General features: G+C 38.5%; 1 protein-coding gene and 1 pseudogene across 2 annotated transcripts in view; one reads left to right on the forward strand and one right to left on the reverse strand.

Annotated features, from left to right (window-relative positions):
- The window catches only part of LAMA2 (laminin subunit alpha 2), a 705,005-nt gene that overhangs the window by 548,339 nt on the left and 134,616 nt on the right, over positions 1 to 22,050 (reverse strand). The window lies entirely within an intron of this gene.
- Positions 13,340 to 18,426, forward strand: LOC108177472 (small ribosomal subunit protein uS2 pseudogene; annotated as a pseudogene). The gene has a single exon (XR_016233759.1). The product of XR_016233759.1 is annotated as a small ribosomal subunit protein uS2 pseudogene (transcript).

Consider the following 22,050-nt stretch of genomic DNA (forward strand, 5'->3'; position numbering starts at 1 on the left):
TCAGGGCAGGACACACTTCCAATTACACAAAAGTCACTTACACTTTCCTCCTGGGATAATAACACCTGTTCTTGCCTGAGCTATTCAAAGGGATGCTCAGGGCATTCTTTCTCCTACCTTTTCTTTCCATAGCTGCTGTGATTTCTTAAGTCAGAGAAGCAACCATGCTATAATGTTTGTAGCATATGCAAGAAAAAGAGATCTTTTTAGTTCTTGAACACATTTATCTCCAGAGTTATGTGCACTTTTTGCATAGTTAAAAAAAAAAAAACAAACTATGTAACACATTTAATTCTACATACAATCTACTGGAAATGAATGAAACTATAATCTCAGTATCTGAATTCTTTTCCTTTGAAAATTATTTTAACTTTGCATAAAGAAAATTTTACAGAGGACAGTAGTTGAATCAGAGGGAAAGTATCTTGGAACTATTAGATGATGAGATGTCAAGAACTGCGTACTGTGTGTCAGATACTACAGTTTAGCAATCAGGGCTCTAATCAAGGGGACTCTGAACAAAAGAAAATCTGTAGTTTATTTCAAACACTGGAATTTAAGCCTACTACTCACTGAATGAAACTCCAAAAAATCATGTCAAAGAATTACTGAGGAATCAAAGATGTTGATTTTTTTTCTTCAATTCATCAGTTATGTGAAAAAAACTTATTCATGAAATGCAAATATATAGGGACATAATTTGAACAAAGTAATGGAAACTTTTCTGCAGAAAGAAACACTTCTTTCATTTATGGCAAGAACAATTGGGGCCCCACAATACTTGTCACCACCTCTTGCCCAGTTAGAAGTATGGAGGTTACCTCTCCAAACAAACCATGCAAGACCAGAAATAGAAATCTACCCATGTTTACCTTTGATGCTGCCCAACAGTAGGCTCTTAACCTAATCACATGCTGCCAAGCCTTTGCCCACAGAGCTCTTAATCATCTCAATCAGCTACTCAAATCATTTTAGGTCCTCACAGTTAAGTATTAACAGAGAATGAAGAATTTACAAATTTTTAAATTTTTTTTTAATTTTTTATTTATTTTTTTTTTGACAGGCAGAGTGGACAGTGAGAGAGAGAGACAGAGAGAAAGGTCTTCCTTTGCCGTTGGTTCACCCTCCAATGGCCGCCGTGGCCGGCGCGCTGCGGCCGGCGCACCGCGCCGATCCGATGGCAGGAGCCAGGAGCCAGGAGCTTTTCCTGGTCTCCCATGGGGTGCAGGGCCCAAGCACCTGGGCCATCCTCCACTGCACTCCCTGGCCACAGCAGAGAGCTGGCCTGGAAGAGGGGCAACCGGGACAGAATCTGGCGCCCCAACCGGGACTAGAACCCGGTGTGCCGGCGCCGCTAGGTGGAGGATTAGCCTAGTGAGCCGCGGCGCCGGCCAGAATTTACAAATTTGTAGTAGAGAGCCCCTTATGGAAAAGAAACAAGATTAAATAGGAAAAATAATCGAAGAGACAAAAGGTTATACATAGAAGAAACTAATATTAAAAATGAACTTCTAATTAATATTTTTAAACGATTTATTTATTTAAAAGACAAAATTACATAGCAAGACGGAGTGGCAGAGACAGAGATGCTCCCTCTGCTGGTCCACTCCCCCAAATGTAAGCAAGCCAGGGCTAGGCCAGGCCAAAGCTAGGAGCTCCATCTGGGTCTCCAACATGGGTGCAGGTGCCCAAGCACATGGTCATCCTCTACTGCTTTCCCAGACAGCTTAGCAGGAGTTGGATAGGAAGTGGAGTAGCTGGGACTCGAACCAGCACCCGTTTGGGATGCCAGCACTGCAGGTGGAAGCCTAACCCTGTGCCACAGTGCGAACCCCTAATTAACATTCTTGAAGAGACTCCAGCAGAATAAAATAAACGGTTAAAATTGAAAGGAGAAATTGTTTCTAACTCCACCATTTGGGGCAAATCCGACTGAGCATGTCCCAAATTGTACATCTCCTCCCTCTCTGATTCCCACTCTTATATTTAACAGGGATCACTTTTCAGCTAAATTTCAACACCTAAGAATAACTGTGTGTTAATTACAGAGTTCAACCAATAGTACTAGAACAAAAAAAAATACTAAAAGGGATAAAGTATTACATTGTACATCAAAAGTCAGGACAAGGGCTGATCAAGTCACTGTTTCTCATAGTGTACATTTAAAGCCATTGTAATCCATAAACTGTACTTTGGAAATTTATATTTACTAAATAAAAGTTTAAAAACAAAAAAAGGAGAAATTGTAAGTATTTCTGTAAGTTTCCTCAAAATTTTGAAAGTTGAATATCTTGCCTATGGATAAAATATAACAGGGGAAGTTGGGTGTGATCCATTAATTGTGACAAAGATACTAATATAAGATGTTAATATGGGAAGTGGGATGAGGTGAATATGGAACTCTTTGTATTACTACCAAGCAACTTTTGATTCACAAAGTTAAAACCATTCTAAATATGAGCAATTAAAATAAAAAAATTTAAAAGGAAATTATAAGAAAAGTGAGATTAACACCAAATTTGACTAAAATTAGCTTCAAAACTAGAGAAAATAGCTAGATGTAATTTATATTGAAAAATAATTAGAGAAATTATCAAATCTTGAAGGAATAAGTATATAAATTAAAAGGGCCTAACATTTTGTATAATACAATGAACTAATTATAGAAGGAAATTTTACTGCTTATACAACATTTCTTAAAATGTTAATTGAGGATTTCCTCCAGCAAAATGAGAAAATAAATCAAGAAAAAGGTAGATGTGAATTCCCTAAGTGGATTCAATGTAGGAAAACACTGCCAAAGGCCTTTGGAGTGATCAGTCCTATTTCATGTGGAGTATAGAGAACCTTAAGCAAAAGTGTTAGGGAAAAGTGGCATCATTTAGAATAGTTAAGATGTTTTGAAATTTTTGAATAGAAGTAAGACAATAGCAAACAATGTCAGAAGATGAGAACCTCCTATAATCTAAAAGTAGGAGAAATAGTGAAGAGGTATTAATATTAGACAATGAAGAGGAACACTACTACAAGTTATAGAGGGTAAACATATTTTTCAATGCCAAGTTTCTTAATACTCCAGTTTTGCAACTTGCATTTTTTTATGAGAGTAACTGAACACTTTCCTAGTAATAAGCCTCACCAAGTATGGGTGTTCAAACCAAAAGTTAAGATGCCAGTTAGGACACCTGCATCTCACATGGGAGGGTCTGGACCAACCCAGGCCACTGTGGACACCTGGGGACAATTGAATGGATCTCTGTGTTTCCCTCTGTCTGTATCTCTGGCATTCGCTTTCTCTCTCTCTCTCTCTCGCTCTCTCTGTCATTACTGCATATGTCTCTTAAAAGCAATACAAAAAAAAAAACATCGTCCCTTCTATTTTAATAAGTGTTTTCCTAAAAGTCTTCACTTTTTATTAAAAGATAATGTCTTATTCACCATGAAACTATTCTTTCACAATCAATTCTAACTTAAAAATGTAAAATCATTTTACAGTGTTCAATACATGTCCTCTCTTTCATTCTTGTTCCAAAGCAACTAGATTTGGCAAAGAAATTATCTTTCCCAAGTAAATAGACAGCAAAATCTTTTAAAACTTTAATTCCATGATGGGAAGATGTGCCATCAGAAATCAAATTGCTGTACATTAGGCATTTCTGTGCATATATTTAGGTAGGCAAGACATAATGTAAAAAAATTTCCTTTGTGTTTATTCCTTTAAAAAAGATTTGAAAGGTGGAGTAAGAGGAAGAGACAGACAGAAAAGACAGACCTTCCATCCGCTGGTTCACTCCCCAGATGGCTGCAATGGCCAGAGCTGGGCCAGGCTGAAGCCATGAACCAAAAGCTTCTCCCAGGTCTCCTACATGGATTCAGGAGCCAAGAGACTCAGACCATCTCCCACTGCTTTCCCAGATTCATTAGCAGGGAGATGGATCAGAAGTTGAGCAGCCAAGACTGGAACCAGCATCCTGATGGGATGCCAGCATCAGAGGTAGCGATTTTACCTTCTACACCCCAATGCTGGCCCTTTTATTCCCTCTTGATATTAACTTTTTTAAAAGATTATTTATTTATTTATTTGAAAGAGTTAGAAAGGTAAAGACAGAGAGAGAGAGGTCTTCCATCCGCTGGTTCACTCCCCAGATGGCCGCAATGGCCGGAGCTGCACCAATCTGAAGCCAGGAGATTCTTCTGGGTCTCCCACGTAGGTGCAGGGGCCCAAGCAATTGATCCATCTTTACTGCTTTCCCAGGCCACAGCAGAGATCTGGATAAGAGCAGCCAGGACTAGAACTGGTGCCCATTTGGGATGCCACTGCACCACAGCACCAGCCCCACTTGATACTAACTTTTTTAAAAGAGTACTTTTAAGAATGACAACCATCAAAGGATGGTGCTTTTTTTCAAAAGTTATTGGTTTTCTCTTTAACAAGATAAATGAATGACAGTTTTAGGGACAACATTTCATTAATTTTAAGGTGGAAAAAAATACCTTCTTATATTAAATCTCTCTAGAAACATATCATAGGTACCATCAGCCATGCCATGAAGTGTCTGGCAGGTTGCACATGTCTGGTAAATAGTAACTATTAGTATCACCTTATCATTCCCTTGGAACATACCAAGACATTATGAAAAGCACCCTAAGGTATGCTGAAAAACAACGTTTAAGAGTAACCCATTACAGAATTGAGTTATAATATTTTACTAGACTTTGTTAGTAAAACTTCTGCTGTCAAATTCCAAAGGTGTGTATGAAAGTCTTTTATCTTTCACGAGAGACTTACCGAATAGTAGGAAAGTTATGAGATTTACATATGTATTCATTTGCTAAAATCAATAGAACTCTCATGAACAAAATCTAGCTGTGACTATGTATCAAATTTTTTTATAAGAACCATATCTCACAGAGTAGATAAAATAAAATCCTTTGGTTTAAATTGAAGTGAACTGTTGAACTCAATAAAAACCAAGGTAAATCCAACATACTCTGAGAAACACAATCTTTAAAATAACTGATTCATATCTCTATCATTAATATACTTGAAAATTATTCAGAAATAGTTATATTTTACTTCTTTAATAACTAGAATGTATTTAAACAGTTCTGCTTTGCAGTCCATAAAAATGTCTACATGAAGTTGCTGAATTATATTTCAGCATAGTTTAACACAAGGGAACTTCAAAAAGTGGTGGAAAAATAGTAAGTTTATTTGATGTAAAAATTTTTGAAAATTGTGAATACTGTTTTTTTAAGAGTTATTTATTTGAAAGAGTTACCAGAGAGAGGAGAGGCAGAGAGAGAGAGGTCTTCCATACAATGGATCACTCCCAGTTGGCTGCAACGGCCGGAGCTGCGCCGATCCAAAGCCAGGAGCCATGAGCTTCTTTCAGGTCTCCTACATGGCTGCAGGTACCCAAGGACTTGGGCCATCTTCTCCTGCTTTCCCAAGCCATAGCAGAGAGCTGGATCAGAGGTGGAGTAGCCGGGAGTAGCGGAGTAGTGCCCATATGGTATGCTGGTGCTTCAGGCCAGGGCAGTAACCCACTGTGCCATAGAGCTGGCCCCATGAAAACTGTTTTCATAATACACATTTTCAATGAAATTTCTGAAGATTTCTTAATGAAAAATATACATATATGATTTGTACATAATTGAGACACATATCCCCAGTGAAGAAGAAATGGAGTAATTATTTACTGAGATCTTTTTTCTCTTGTAAAAGTTTAAAAATTGGCATTTAAAATGTACTAATATATATACATATATAATATGCCATATATTGTATAAATAATACCTGCCTGGAAAAACGCATATCACTATTGTTTTATATATTCTAAATGTATCATAATCATTAAAAATCTATATAGACACAATGAACTTTCAGAAAGGAGTCCATACCAAGAATCCTCTTGGGGCTGACATTGTGGTAAAATAGGTTGAGCCTTGGCCTGTAATGTCTGCATCCCAATTGGGCATCAGTTTGAGTCCTGGCTGCTCCACTTCCAATCCAGCTCCCTGCTAATGTGCCTAGGAAAGTAGCAGAAGATGATCCAAGTGCTTGAGCCCCTGCAAACATGTAGGAGACCCAGAAGAAGTTCCTGGTTCCTGGCTTTGGCCTGGTGAGCACTGGCCTTTGCAGTCATTTAGGGAATGAACCATCAGATGGGACGGAATATCTCCCTCTATCTCGTCTCTTCTTTCTGTAACTCTGCCTTTTGAATAACTAAAAAATGAATCTTACATTCATACATAGCAGCTGAATGGTATCTATTTTTTAATATTACATAAGAGGAATCAAGTAGTATGTAATCTTTAAATTTAATTTCTTTTCTTTAAATCTCCTATTTAAGGGTGTGCCCATGCTATAGTGTGTAACAGCTGTTTATTCATGTTTATTGCTTTGTATTGGTCACATTCATTGCATGCCTATATCACAAATATTCATGCTAATAGCAATCATGTTTAGGCATTTCCAGCTGTAGGTATTACTGACACTGCTGCTAAGAACATCCTTGAATATGTCTTGTGATACAAGAGTGTATGTTTCTCTTGGGTATATGCTCACAAGTAGAGCTGGAATATATTAAATTAGAACAGGAATATACAATACCAAAGAGTTTCCAGAAGAGTTTATGCCACATACTTGATTTTAAAACTGTTGCATGCCTAATTTGAATCACAGAGAATTATTTGGCTCTGTTTGGTATTCAGATAATGGTCTTTGGTCTGAAATTTTATTTGATTTTTAATATCATCATAGATGATGCCCTAAACTGTTCTTTAGCTAGACAGAAGATACTTTGCTTTCAGTATTTAAGACACAAAGGGCAAAAGAAAGTATCTCTGTCAAATATTGTATGCCATGAAGATGACAGGCCCTAGTTCTTTTAAACAAACTAAAAGAGAACCTCCTGCTGACTGGAGCACAGGCAGGAGTGGTGGTTTTTCTCAGTTGGATGCAAGTTTATATACTGTGCATCACAGTTCTCATTGTCTGCAATCCAAATTTTCCACTACAGTCAAAAGCCAGAATAGCACAAAATACAAATGAAGATTTTAAGTGCACACAGTTGTAAAAATAAGCAAGCTCAAGAGGCATGAACAACCTACCAGGCTAAAAATTTGCACTTTATATGCATCATTTCCAATTCCTAAGAGAACTACATAAAGCAACTTATTTGATTAGAACCAATGAAGGATGCTCTAATTTATCAAGGTACTACCTTACTTTGAGATTAACAATAAAAATTAAAAATAGAACAAATTTTAAAAATCTAGAGCATCAGAATACTAAATTTTCTAATAAAATTAGGATTGGTAAAAAGAATATCAATGTAAATAATCATCAAAGGAGGTACACATCCTCTTTAAAATACTTTATGCTTTTGAATTCCATGGTACACAGCTAGGGAGGTAAAAGAAGTTTCTTGGGGTTCTAAGCAGGATCCCCTTTTCTGGGTCTCTTATCTGGCACTATTGTTACATGGATGCATGACTTTGATGAACTCAAAGGCGTAGTGTAAATGTGCACTGTATGTGTTTACAGGAGTGGGTAGGTATGCGCACCTGGAGCTCTGACATAATTATTTATTTATTCTGCTTAATAGCAGTGTGCTTAGTTTGCATCCCCAAGATTATATGTATTTCTTCACTGCTAACTTTGTATCCATTAGTTAATGTGTTTACATTTTTGTTGATAAAAGATCTATATTGAGTTCAATTTCATATTAAATGGTTTTAGTTAATTTGTATTTATTGGCCACTTAACAATTTCTACTTAATTTCTTATTTGAATGGATCAATGAGTTATATTTCTAAGCACAGAGGCTAGACAGACAGGTCTCCCTACCAGAATAACAGATATATTCCTGATTAGAGTTTAATGATAATAGTGAGCATTTAGAATTTCGTCCTACTTTTGCTCTTACTCTGTAATGTTTCCTGACTTATTAGAAACATTTTATATTTGTTTTGAAGATGAGAAGTAACACTACTAGTTAATGGGAAAAATGAAATTTGAATATATCTCAATTTGAAGAAATACAACATAATGATCGTGACCTAAAATTTAAAAAAAACAAATCTAAATCATTTATTTATTTTCTTTCCCATGATGCTCTTTAATAAACTAAACAACAATGCAGATGGGGCCGGCGCTGTGGTACTTCTGGTTAACGCCCTGAAGTGCCGGCATCCCATTTGGGAGCTGGTTCTAGTCTCGGCTGCTCCATTTCCAATCCAGTTCTCTGCTATGGCCTGGGAAAGCAGTAGAAGATGGCCCGAGTCCTTGGGCCCCTGCACCCAGATTGGAGACCCAGAAGCTCCTGGCTTCAGATTGGCGCAGCTCTGGCCGTTGTGGCCACCTGGGGAGTGAACCATTGGATGGAAGACCTCTCTCTCTCTGCCTCTCCTCTCTCTGTGTAACCCTGACTTTCAAATAAATAAATCTTTAAAAAAATGCAGCACCCTCAGCACAGAATGGAAGCATCTTCTGCTTTATGTTCAGAAAACCTAACTAGACAATCTTGGTGGCCAAGACCCTGCTGTCCTCTCCTCACGCCCCTCAGAATGAGAAGCAATGAGAGTTACTCTTTGATGATTGCAATCCCAACCCACCAACATCTGTACCGTTCTCTGTGCCTTCCCTCCCATGGGGAGAGGTCGAACTGTACTCTGCCTACAAGGCTCAAACTGCCTGTGGTCTGCTAGACACGCATAATCACAATCACAATCTCTCCCCTTCTGAAGGACTTTAATTCTGAATTTATCATCTTTATTTCCTGAATCATCTTACTCTCCATGCTAGGATCATTCTTAGCAGTTTAAGATACAACCTTAAAAGATAAAACATGGGCCCATGCAGTGGCATAGAAAAATTAAGCCCCTGATTGCAATGCTGGCATCCCATATGACCATCTGTTTGAGACCCAGCTGCTCCATTTCTTTTTTTTTATTTTTTATTTTTTTAATTTTTTGACAGGCAGAGTTAGACAGTGAGGGAGACAGACAGAGAGCTATAGACAGTGAGAGAGAGAGAGAGAGAGAGAGAGACAGAGAGAAAGTTCTTCCTTCCGTTGGTTCACTCCCCTAATGGCCACTATGGACGGCGCTGCGCCCATCCGAAGCCAGAAGCCAGGTGCTTCCTCCTGGTCTCCCATGGGGTGCAGGGCCCAAGCACTTGGGCCATCCTCTACTGCCCTCCCGGGCCATAGCAGAGAACTAGACTGGAAGAGGAGCAACCAGGACTAGTACCCAGTGCCCCAATCGTGCCAGAGCCACAGGTGAAAGATTAGCCTAGTGAGCCACAGCTCCGGCCAGCTGCTCCACTTCTGATCCAGCTCCCTGCTAATGTGCCCAGGAAAAGCAACAGAAGATAGCCCAAGTACTTGGACCCCTTCCCCCATGTGCAAGACCTGGAAGAAGTTCCTAGCTCCTGGTTTCAACCTGGCAACCCTAGCTGTTGCAGCCACTTGGGGAATGAATCCAGCAGATGGAAGATAGTCTTTCTTGCTCCCTTTCAAATGAACAAGTAAATCTTAATAAATAAATAATAGACAAAACAAATCACTTAGTTCTTCTTTTCCCTGCCTACTGCCTTCTTTTTCTTCTACTCTTCGAAGAACATGTTATTAAATAAATCATTTATTGCTCTCCACTTCTGTGTCCTTCTTAAACTTCATGTAGTCCTAACCCCATGGAAAATGTCCTTTTCAATCGTTAACCACATCCATTTTCTCAAATACAATGGCTATTTAGCAGATCCTACCAGATTTGACTTTTTTCTTTTCTTGTCTTCCATGAGCTTCACACTATTGGTTTCTCTTCTACCTAATTAACTACTCCTTAGTGATTGCAGATACTGTCCCCTGCTCCTCTGTTATCAATTTAATGTGGGAATGTACCCTCCTTTTCTCCAATTAGCTCAGTCTTACTTGCTGACATCAACTCTTCATGTCTGCCTTATGATTTTGGACACCATTTGAATGCCAAAGATTCACAAAATTATATTTGTGAGATAAGTGGCTGCCTAGAATACTGGACTTACATGTCCAAATATTAAGTCCATAGCTCTACATGGGTATCTAAATGATGTCTCAGATTCAACACTCCTAAAGCAAAACTCTTTAGTCCTGCCTTCCTTTCTGAAAAACCTTGCTATTCCATCGACAGCATCACCAGTCACACAATTGCTCAAGACCAAAAACTAATACATGCCTTGATAATTCTTCCTTAATTACCTTAACTGCAGTTTCGCCTCTTTCCCTTACAACCTCACTTTAATGCATCAGTAAGTACCATTCCTTCTGTCAAAACTAATCCACACATGTCTGCTTTTCTCATTTCTATGAAATTTACCCTAAAAAATCATTATGGCCTGTATTCCTTCTTCAGAACCTAGACTTCAATAATACATTCTTTATATGGCAACCAAGTATTTTTTTCTAAATTACAAGACAAAAATAAGCCTTGTTTTACTTAAAACTTACTTAGATTGAAATGCAAATGTCTCATCTGACTTACAAAGCTCTACATTTTCTGGATACTGCCTACCACTCAGATATGTCTTTCTAGGATTTCTATTTCTCAAACCTACACTTTCTACCTCTACTCACAACAGCTTCCTTTTTACTACTATGACAGCTAAAGCTGGCATTTTTTACCATGTTTTCCTTGATGACTTTAATAGCCACCTCATCATTTTTACATTATTTTATTTATTCAAAATATTTTAATAAAAATGTCAAACATCCAGAGCATTGGAAAGGATGGTTCGAACACTTGTATACTTAGGACTTTAATTCAATAATTGATTGCATTGGCCATATTTGCTTTATCTTCAAAAGTAGGGTTAATACCATAGCCTGATAGCCATAGGTAATACTTCAAGAGATGGCAGTTCAGTTGGTCTTTAAAAGATGAATGCAGTGTGTCTATACTGAAATGGGGTGGGAACATAAAAGCAAAGAAAACACTTTATATATTATCAGATATAAATGGTTTATGTGTGACTGATTCTAAACAGCAGCCTGCAAAATCTATGTCCCAAGGCAAAACTCTAATTAATGATGGTCAAACACAGCAGGTTTTTTTTTTTAGGTTTATAGATTCTATATTCTTTTTAGCAAGGCATACATAAGGAAAACAACAAAGCATTATATGTTTCTCTGAAACTTACCTTATACAAACTTTAAAACCTATCTGTCTTCCTACATTTATTCTATAAAGTTTTATGATTTTTTTATTTTTATTGTTTTATTTTTTTTAACTTTTATTTAATGAATATAAATTTCCAAAGTACAGCTTATGGATTACAATGGCTTCCCCCCCATAACATCCCTCCCACCCGCAACCCTCCCCTTTCCCACTCCCTCTCCTCTTCCATTCACATCAAGATTCATTTTCGATTCTCTTTAAATACAGAAGATCAGTTTAGCATACACTAAAATTTCAACAGTTTGCTCCCACACAGAAACATAAAGTGAAAAATACTGTTTCAGTACTAGTTATAGCATTAAATCTCAATGTACAGCACACTAAGGACAAAGATCCTACATGAGGAGTAAGAGCACAGTGACTCTTGTTGTTGACTTAACAAATTGACACTCTTGTTTATGGCCTCAGTAATTACCCTAGGCTCTTGTCATGAGTCGCCAAGGCTATGGAAGCCCCCTGAGTTCACCAACTCTAATCATATTTAGACAAGGCCATGGTCAAAGTGGAAGTTCTCTCCTCCCTTCAGAGAAAGGTACCTCCTTCTTTGATGACCCATTCTTTCCATTAGGATCTCACTTGCGGAGATCTTTCATTTAGGTTTTTTTTTTTTTTTCCCCAGAGTGTCTTGGCTTTCCATGCCTGAAATACTTTCATGGGCATTTCAGCTGGATCCGCATGCCTTAAGGGCTGATTCTGAGGCCAGAGTGCTGTTTAGGACATCTGCCATTCAATGGGTCTGCTGTGTTACACAAAAATTCACTCAACGTGGATTAAAGACTTAAATCTACAACCTGACACCATCAAATTATTAGAGAGCATTGGAAAAACCCTGCAAGATATAGGTACTGTCAATGACTTCTTGGAAAACACCCCAGAAGCACAGGCAGTCAAAGCCAAAATTAACATTTGGGATTGCATCAAATTGAGAAGTTTCTGTACTGCAAAAGAAACAGTCAGGAAAGTGAAGAGACAACTGAAAGAATGGGAAAATATATTTGCAAACCATGCAACAGATAAAGGGTTGATAACCAGAATCTACAAAGAAATCAAGAACCTCCACAACATCAAAACAAACAACCCACTTATGTGATGGGCCAAGGACCTCAATAGACATTTTTCAAAAGAGGAAATCCAAAGGGCCAACAGACACATGAAAAAATGTTCAAGATTACTAGCAATCAGGGAAATGCAAATCAAAACCACAATGAGGTTTCACCTCACCCCAGTTAGAACGGCTCACATTCAGAAATCTACCAACAACAGATGCTGGAGAGGATGTGGGGAAAAAGGGACACTAACCCACTGTTGGTGGGAATGCAAATTGGTTAAGCCACTGTGGAAGTCAGTCTGGAGATTCCTCAGAAACCTGAATATAACCCTACCATACAACCCAGCCATCCCACTCCTTGGAATTTACCCAAAGGAAATGAAATTGGCAAACAAACAAGCTGTCTGCACCTTAATGTTTATTGCAGCTCAATTCACAATAGCTAAGACCTGGAACCAACCTAAATGCCCATCAACAGTAGACTGGATAAAGAAATGATGGGACATGTACTCTACAGAATACTATACAACAGTAAAAGCAATGAAATCCGGTTATTTGCAACAAGAAGGAGGAATCTGGAAAACATCATGCTGAGTGAAATAAGCCAGTCCCAAAGGACAAATATCATATGTTCTCCCTGATCGGCGACAAGTAGCTGAACACCAAAGGAGAAACTTGTTGAAATGAAATGGACACTATGAGAAACAGTGACTTGATCAGCTCTTGTCCTGACGGTTGATCTACAATGTAATACTTTATCCATTTTAGTATTTTTTTTTTGTTCTAGTAACATTGGTTGAACTCTGTAATTAACACACAATTATTCTTAGGTGTTTAAATTTTAACTGAAAAGTGATCTCTGTTAAGAATTTGGAAAACATTATGCTGAGTGAAATAAGCAATCCCAAAAGGACAAATACCACTTGTTCTCCTTGATAGGTGACAACTAACTGAGCACCAAAAAGGAAACCTGTTAAAGTGAAATGAACACTATGAGAAACGGTGACTTGATCAGCCCTCGCCCTGACTGTTGATGAGCAACTTGATATGTTATCCCTCCTAGTATTTTTTTTGTTTGTTCTACTTAATACTTTTAGTTGAATACTATAATCAATACACAATTCTTCTTAAGCAGGTTTTAAAAACATTTTCTCTTCATCATCCTTTTATTCATTTAATAAGCTGAAACACATAACTTTGTCAATGAATAATTCATTTATTCTTTATAAACTATCACTTTGATTAACCAAAAACACAATAGAGTATGTTCAAGTGATTTGATATACAAAGATTACTTGCATAGCATACGTCCTCTAGGGCTAAATATTATCTATATATTGACAATAATAACATTGAAAGACTTATGTAAAAATTATAATTGGCTAGTACTGGTAAATAGGTTAAAATGAAGTATGTCAAAAATCAATCAAAAATCTTCTCAATATCCAAAGGATATCCATGTTTTATCCATAGGCTAGTTCTCCTTTCATAATTATAACAATCTTGATTCCAAATTACAACAGTTTTGAAGAAACACATTGAGGGCTATGACAGTATAGTAGTTTGGGATTATTTCTAAACAAAGGTGCCAGGATGGAAGGAGACAGCCAAGATGGATGAATAAGGAAAAGACATGATGATTCGACCATAGAAAGATAACAGAATAAAAGGGGAGGAATGACATCACAGCAGTCGGAGAGGAGTTTGCAGTGGAAATTCTACAGAAAGAAGAGATGCCATGCTCCAGCATGAACGGTATAATCACGCAACAGAGAGCAGAACACTGCCAATGATTCCCAGAGCCAATGGCTAGAGGGGACACCATCTTCTTGTAGTGAGGTGAGAGAAACCTGTGGTGGCCTGTGTCACTGGTGATTTTGCCTGAGGGAGAACCTCACAGACCCTCTGACTTTGCGTCCAACCTGGAGCACTTGTTGGGGACAGGGTGTTTACCTAACCCCATGAAGGGAGAGTATACTGCTTCCTCCACTCCCTCCACAATGGTGCCTGGGGAATGCCAGGGAGGAAACACCTTCTTGATAAGGTGAGCAGAGGCTGCAATGACCCAGCCATGACTGTAGGATTACATTGGAGGGACAAACCTGTGGTTTCCATTGACTCTAAGTCTGCCTACAGAGTTGGTGTGGGGTGGGCACTCATATAGACCTGTGAAGTGCTCCACTTTCCTCACTCTATCAAGGAACCCTGACTTGACTTGCCAAGGAGGAGCCCTGACCAACTTCTGCTAGGCAGGCAGCTGGCTCTGGGAACACCACGGTTCTCTCCATTGAAAGGCAAGTGTCATGGGGCTGACGATGGATCTCCTGCTCCATGTGACTGTGGGAATTCTGTAACTGCTATAGGGAGAGGGGTGTGTGGCTGGGTCTTTGTGCAACCACTATGTGTGGCTTCAGAGAGTCAGAGCTCACCGAGTTCCTGGAACAGGTCATCACAGAAGGTTCCGTGCTCACAATAAGGAGCATACAGATCCTTTATATGGTTCATGCATCTGCCTGGATGGGGTGTGCAGCCACTGGGGGCTCATCCTGGGCAGCGGGTTCACCTTGGCACAGAGGGTGTTAAGTTGTGATCAGGCCAGTCGAAGCGATCACGCTCTCAGCCCTGCTGATGATGGAGGAGATCTACCATGCCCAACTTGGGTGAAATTCTGGATATTGCCCCAAAATTGAGCACTGGCCAGGGAGCACCAGCGCCTCCCCATACACACCTCTGGATATCAACTGAAGGAGCAGATGCTCTCCTAAGCTGCAGAGTTATATATCAAAGATAAAGGTCCTCAGAGGAGAAAACAAGTGTTTTCACAGATCCCTAGATCTGTGAAATGTAGAAATACAATAAACATGAACAAGAAAGGCAATATGACTCTCCAAAAGGAATACTTCAATATCAGAATGTGAAGATGAACAGATTGATAACATGCTCGAAAAGGAATCCAAAAGAATAAGATTACTCAAAGGTGATGAGAAGTAAATTCATGAGTTAATCAAATTGAAATATGGCAAATGAGGCATTCAATATGTCAAAAAAAAATACAGTGGTAAGCCTTAATAGACTCAAGGAGGCAGAATAAAGAATATCTGAGTAGTAAACAAATCCTAGGACCTTTCCGCGCTACCCGGCCAGGGGTCCATACGGCGTTGTTTTTGATTCCCGGCGTAACTTAAGGGGAAGCTGTCACAATGTCCGGAGCCCTTGATGTCCTGCAAATGAAGGAGGAGGACGTCCTCAAGTTCCTTGCAGCAGGAACCCACCTAGGTGGCACCAACCTTGACTTCCAGATGGAACAGTACATCTACAAAAGGAAGAGTGATGGCATCTACATCATCAATCTGAAGAGGACCTGGGAGAAGCTGCTGTTGGCGGCTGGTGCTACTGTGGCCATTGAAAACCCTGCTGATGTCAGTGTGATGTCCTCCAGGAACACTGGCCAGAGAGCTGTGCTGAAGTTTGCTGCTGCCACTGGAGCTACTCCCATTGCTGGCCGCTTCACACCTGGAACCTTCACTAACCAGATCCAGGCAGCCTTCCGGGAACCACGGCTTCTGGTGGTTACCGGCCCTCGGGTTGACCACCAGCCTCTCACGGAGGCATCTTACGTGAACCTGCCTACCATTGCTCTGTGTAACACAGACTCGCCTCTGTGCTACGTGGACATTGCCATCCCGTGCAACAACAAGGGAGCCCATTCAGTGGGTCTGATGTGGTGGATGCTGGCCCAGGAGGTTCTGCGCATGCGTGGTACCATCTCCTGTGAACACCCTTGGGAGGTCATGCCTGATCTCTACTTCTACAGAGATCCTGAAGAGATTGAAAAAGAAGAGCAGGCCGCCGCTGAAAAAGCTGTGACCAAGGAGGAGTTTCAGGGTGAATGGACGGCCCCAGCGCCCGAGTTCACTGCTACTCAGCCGGAGGTTGCTGACTGGTCCGAAGGCGTGCAGGTGCCCTCTGTGCCTATTCAGCAGTTCCCCACTGAAGACTGGAGTGCTCAGCCCGCCACTGAAGACTGGTCTGCAGCGCCCACTGCTCAGGCCACCGAGTGGGTGGGAACAACCACTGAGTGGTCTTAGGCTGCTTGTCATGGGCTCTCACACAAACATGGAAATGAGGTTGACGGAAAATAAACATCAGTTTCTACAGAAAAAAAAAATCCTAGGAAATATCTCAGTCACACAGAAAAAAAATAGAAAAAGATAGAAAAACTGAAAATAATGCTTGAGATATATGGGCTACTATCAAATGACCAAACATGCAATTCTTAGGCATTCCTGAAGGTGCAGAAAGAAAATGTATTAGTAGAGCTGTTCAATGAAATAGTAGACATTTTCCCTAATTTGGAGAAAGGGTCATATAAGTAAAGGAAAAACATAGAACTCCTAATTGACATGATCAGAAAAGATCTTCACCACGCACATTATAATCAAACTTTCAACAGTAAGACATAAAAGATCCTAACATGTGCATGAGACAAATGCCAGATTTCTCATCAGAAACACTACAGGCTAGTAGGGAATGAAGAAACATAATCCAAGTCTGCAAAGAAAAAAGTGTCAGCCTAGAATACTGAACCCTGCAAGGCTCTAGTTTCTAAAGATGAAATAAAGACCTTTCAAAAAACCAGAAATTAAAAGAATTTGTCACCATCCAGCCTTATGATACTTAAGGATATACTACATACAGAAACAGAAAAAGACAGTACCTTAAAAAACAATGAAGGCAGAAAATCTAGTAAATGTAAAAAGGAAATTCAAAACAAATAATAGGAATATATATATACATACATATATAGAAAAATTGGGAGGGCCGAATTGTTACTTATCAATAACCTTGAATGTAAATGGCCTAAATTCTCCAATGAAAAGATACACATGAGCTGAATAGATTATAAAAGAAGACATCTTTTTGCAGATTACAAGAAACACACCTCATGCACAAAGATACAGAGAGACTGAAAATCAAAGAGTAGAAAAAATATATCATACTAATGGATAGCAAAAATGAGGAGAAGTAGCCATCCTAATATCAGACAAGATAGACTTTAACACAAAAACAGTTAAAAGAGGTGCTGGCATCATGGCATAGCAGGTTAAGTTTCTACCTGCAATGCAGGCATCCATATGGGTGTCAGTTCATGTCCTGGCTGCTCCACTTCCAATACAGATCCCTGCTAATGGCCTGGGAAAAGCAGCGGAAGATGGCCCAAGGGCTTGGGCCCCTGCCACCTACATGGGAGACCCTGGCCCCTGGTTCCTGGCTTCAGCCTGGCTCAGTCCTGGCTATTACAAAGATCTGAAGATTGGATCAGCAGATGGAAGAATTCTGTCTCTCTTACTCTCTGTAACCTAAATGAAAGATCTCCGCAAGTGAGATCCCAGCGGAAAGAACAGGTCATCAAAGATGAGGTACCTTTCTCTGAAGGGAGGAAAGAACTTCCACTTTGACTACGACCTTGTCTAAATATGATCAGAGTCGGTGAACTCAGGGGGCTTCCATAGCCTTGGCAGCTCATGACAAGAGCCTAGGGTGATTACTGATGCCATAAACAAGAGTGTCAATTTGTTAAGTCAACAACAGGAGTCACTGTGCACTTAATCCTCATGCAGGATCTCTGTCCTTAATGTGCTGTACATTGTGATTTAATGCTATAACTAGTACTCAAATAGTATTTTTCACTTCGTGTTTCTATGTGGGTGCAAACTGTTGAAATCTTTATTTAATATATGCTAAACTGATCTTCGGTATATAAAGAGAATTGAAAATGAAAAGTGGTATTTTATAAAATGCTTTCTCTGCATTTATTGAGATAATGATGTGATTTTTATTTTTTTAATTTGTTAATGTGGCATGTCACATTTATTGATTTGTGTGTGTTGAATCATCCTTGCATCCCAGGGATAAATCCCATTTGGCATGGGTAATGATTTTTTTATGTGTCGTTGGGTTTGAGTAGCTAGTATTTTCTTGAGGATTTTTGCATCTGTTTTCATCAGGGATATTGGTCTAAAGTTCTCTTTCTTGTGTCTTTTTATGGTTTTGGACTTAAGGTGATATTGGCCTCATAGAAGGAGTTTTGGGGATTTCCTCCATGTCAGTTGTTTTAAATAGTTCAAAAAAAAAAAAAAACTGGAATTCATTCTTTAAAAGATTGGTAGGATTCAGCTTTGAAGCTATCTGGTTCTGGGCTTTTCTTTGTTGGGCAGGTCTTTATTTTTAACTCAATCTCTTTCTTGGTTATTGTTCTATCTAGGTTTTCCATGTCTTCATGACTCCCATTTTGTAGATTGCTTCTAGAAATCTGTGCATTTCTGCTATGTTTTACAGTTTTCTGGCATGTAGCTATTTGTACAAATTCCTCATGATTCTTTTTATTTGGTATCCGTGTATCTGTTGTAACATCATCTTTTTCAATTCCAATTTTGTTAATCTGGGTTTTTACACTTCTTTTTGTTAGCTGGGCCAGTGGTGTATTGACTTTGTTCATTTTTTTCAAATAACCAGCTCATTTCATTGGTTTTTTTGTATCTTTTTTGTTTCAATTCTGTTCATTTCATTTCTAATTTTTATTTTTTCTTCTAATTTGTTTTTTTCTGTATCCTTTAGATACATTGTTAGATAATTTATTTGATGTCTAATTTTGATTTAGGCACTAATTGCTATAAACTTTCCTCTTAATGCTGCTTTGGCTGTCTCCCATATATTTCGATGTGTTGTCATCTTTATTCGTTTCTAGGATTTTTTTTATTTCCCTTTTAATTTCTTCTATGACACACTGTTCATTCAGGAACATGTTTTTCAGAATCCATGTGCTTACATATTTTGTAGATTCTTAAGTTGTTAATTTTGATCTGCATTCCCTTGTAGTCAGAAAAGTATGTGGTGTTATTTCAATTTTTTGTGTCTTCAACAAATGATGTTAAGAAAATTGAATCTCTGCATGAAGAAGTATGAAACGCTTTTCTCTATACAAAAAAAATCAACTCACAATGGATCATGGATCTAAACCTAAGACCTGAAACCACCAACTCACTAGGGGAAAACATAGGGGAAACACTGCAAGGCATTTGCATAAGCAAAGACCTCTTGGATAAGATCCCAGAATCGTAGGCAATAAACACAAAAATAGGTAAATAGGATTATATCAAACTAAGAAACTTCACAACAAAGGAAACACTCAACAAAGAGGGAACAGACCAACTGGGAGAAAATATCTTCAAACCATATATCTGATAAAAGATTAATATCAAGGATATATAAGGAGCTCAATAAACAATAAAAAGGCGATTCAGTTAAGAAATAGGCTAAGGATATGAACAGGCATTTTTCAAAGGAAGAAATACCAATGGCCAACAGACACATGAAACAATGGTCAGGATCACTAGCCGTAAGAGAAATGCAAATAAAAACAGCAAAAAGGTTTCACTTTTCCCCAGTTAGAATGGCTATTATCCAGAATCAAAGAAATAACAAATACTGGCCAGGATGTAGGGGAATAGGCACCCTAGTGCACCTGGATGGAAATGTAAATCTGTATAATCATTACAGAAGACAGTATGAAGATTCCTCAGAAATATTAAAATAGATTTAACATATTATTAAGTCATTCAGTTCCTGAGAATTTACCCAAAGGAAATGAAATCAGCACATGAAAGTTATCCATACCCTCATGTTCATAGCAGCTCAACTTACAACAGCTACGAAATGATGGCAACACAGATGTCCATCAACTGAGGACTGTATAAAGAAATTGTGGTATATATACATGATGGACTACTACTTGGCCACACAAACGAAATCCTGCCTTTCACAACATTTCATACAACTGTAGATCATTATGCTTGTTGAAATAAGCCAGTCTTAAAAAAACAAGTATGTTTTCCATGACTTGTGGTAACTACTACAGAGTACCAAAAAAAAGGCAATGTATGTGAGCAAAGTTGAAATTTTGAGATCTGATTATTGTTTATAGTCTTTGTCTATACTCTTGAGGAACAATGGTTTTTCTATTTGCTACTTACTGAATTCTTTATTTAGTGGAGTTAAGCTTCTGATTATAAAGGAAATTGAAAATATATCACTGTAAAAATGAAAAGGAGAATAAGGGAAAATGGGAACAAGTGGGGGGAGAGAGAAGGGTGGGGATCAGTGAGGGGGGAGGGTGAGAATGAGATGGGGGAGGGTGGGAAATGTCATACTCTTCAAAGTGTATATATGAAGTACATGAAATCTGTTCCCTTTAATTTTTCTAAAAAAATTTTAAAAATTAAAAAAGGTAAATGGTAATAAATCATGAGGTATGGTATTATCACTGAATTACAAGAACTATAAATATGGTGAGTGTTTTGCAAAAATAGGTACGTTTAAATACATCTAAAGACATTTTCAATGTTTTCTGCTGAAAAATCACAAATGTATTCCCTGTGGATTGCGGAAGGCCAAGTTTTGAACTACAATATTATCTTAGCTTTGCAGAAAGACAAGGTGCTCCCTGGAATTGCATGAAACGACAAAAATTAATCCTGAGCATTTACCATCAAATCCTGAGTAGGAGGGAGGAAACGTATAAAGAAAATAAGCAATACTAGAAGCGGCTGTTGACCTATTTTTCTTTTTTTAATAAATTTGTTGTATTCAACCAAATTAAACTTATATGAAAAAATAGAATAATAAAAGAGATTTATTATCCTACCTATCTTTTTCTCCATCCTTTTCCCACTTAAAATGAGTTGCCAGGCACATATGAGAAACTGCCACAAATAGTTTTAAAAAGAAACCAAATTTGTTGGGAAGCTTTCCCACTGACCCTGAGAATCTTGAAGTAAACAGCCCTAGCAGAAGCAGGCACTCTCAGAGGATTCCAAGAGTAATTTTTGAGAGTTCAGTTCTTCGTTCGGCAGCTTTGGTGTTGACCACACCATTGCCACCTTCAGTGTTTTAAGATACTCATAGATGAACGAGCCATCTGTGCACACAGTAGGAGCAATTCCCACCCATTAGATAGAGGCTAACCTAATTATGTGAACGGCTGAAAAGACTTAAAGCCCAAATCACAGCAGTTTCATAAATGTGCAAAAGGGATGGGTGTGGATCCAGGGCTTCCAAACTGGAGATCAGCAGATCCATTTTCCTCATGCAAGGTCTTGGGTAGTATTGCTCACCCACTGACCCCAGAGAGCAGGAACTTGGTACTCTAAATGACTGGTAGCTGTGAGGTGTTTCACCAAAACGATGTATGTGTTTGATTTTGATTACTCTTCAAAAAGTGGTCCTATATGCCTTATACCTGAAGGCTGTATTAGTGACAGGATAAAAACAGAGAAGCAGAAAGGCAAATGTAAAGTAAAAAGAGCAAGGGGAGCTACTCATACAGATACATGGGCTTGTGAGTAAATCTCCTTTTCTAATGAATACAATTTGAATATAAGTAAGAACTCTTGTATACATATAGATATGGCTATTGTGAATGCATGGATAAAGGTAAAGACACAGGAAATAAGTACATTAAATAAAGCACCATATACCATTTACTTCAGCTCTAGAATACTCACCAATCTCAAACATATTCTGAAATTTTTTTTGACATTTTTACTTCAGGGAAAGAAAACATTTAGGTAATCAGAAATCATGGTTTGTATAAAGTATGTACTGCCAAGACAATTCATAAAGGGATGTGAAATATCATTATATACAATGAAGAGAAAAGTCAATTCCATATTATGACCCTAGAGTCACTTTTCCCTATTCTAACTAGGAGAAATACATAGGAA

This window comes from Oryctolagus cuniculus, chromosome 5 (assembly GCF_051225735.1).
Source record: "Oryctolagus cuniculus isolate XC-2025 breed Fujian yellow rabbit chromosome 5, ASM5122573v1, whole genome shotgun sequence".
In the NCBI taxonomy this organism is placed as follows: Eukaryota; Metazoa; Chordata; class Mammalia; order Lagomorpha; family Leporidae; genus Oryctolagus; species Oryctolagus cuniculus.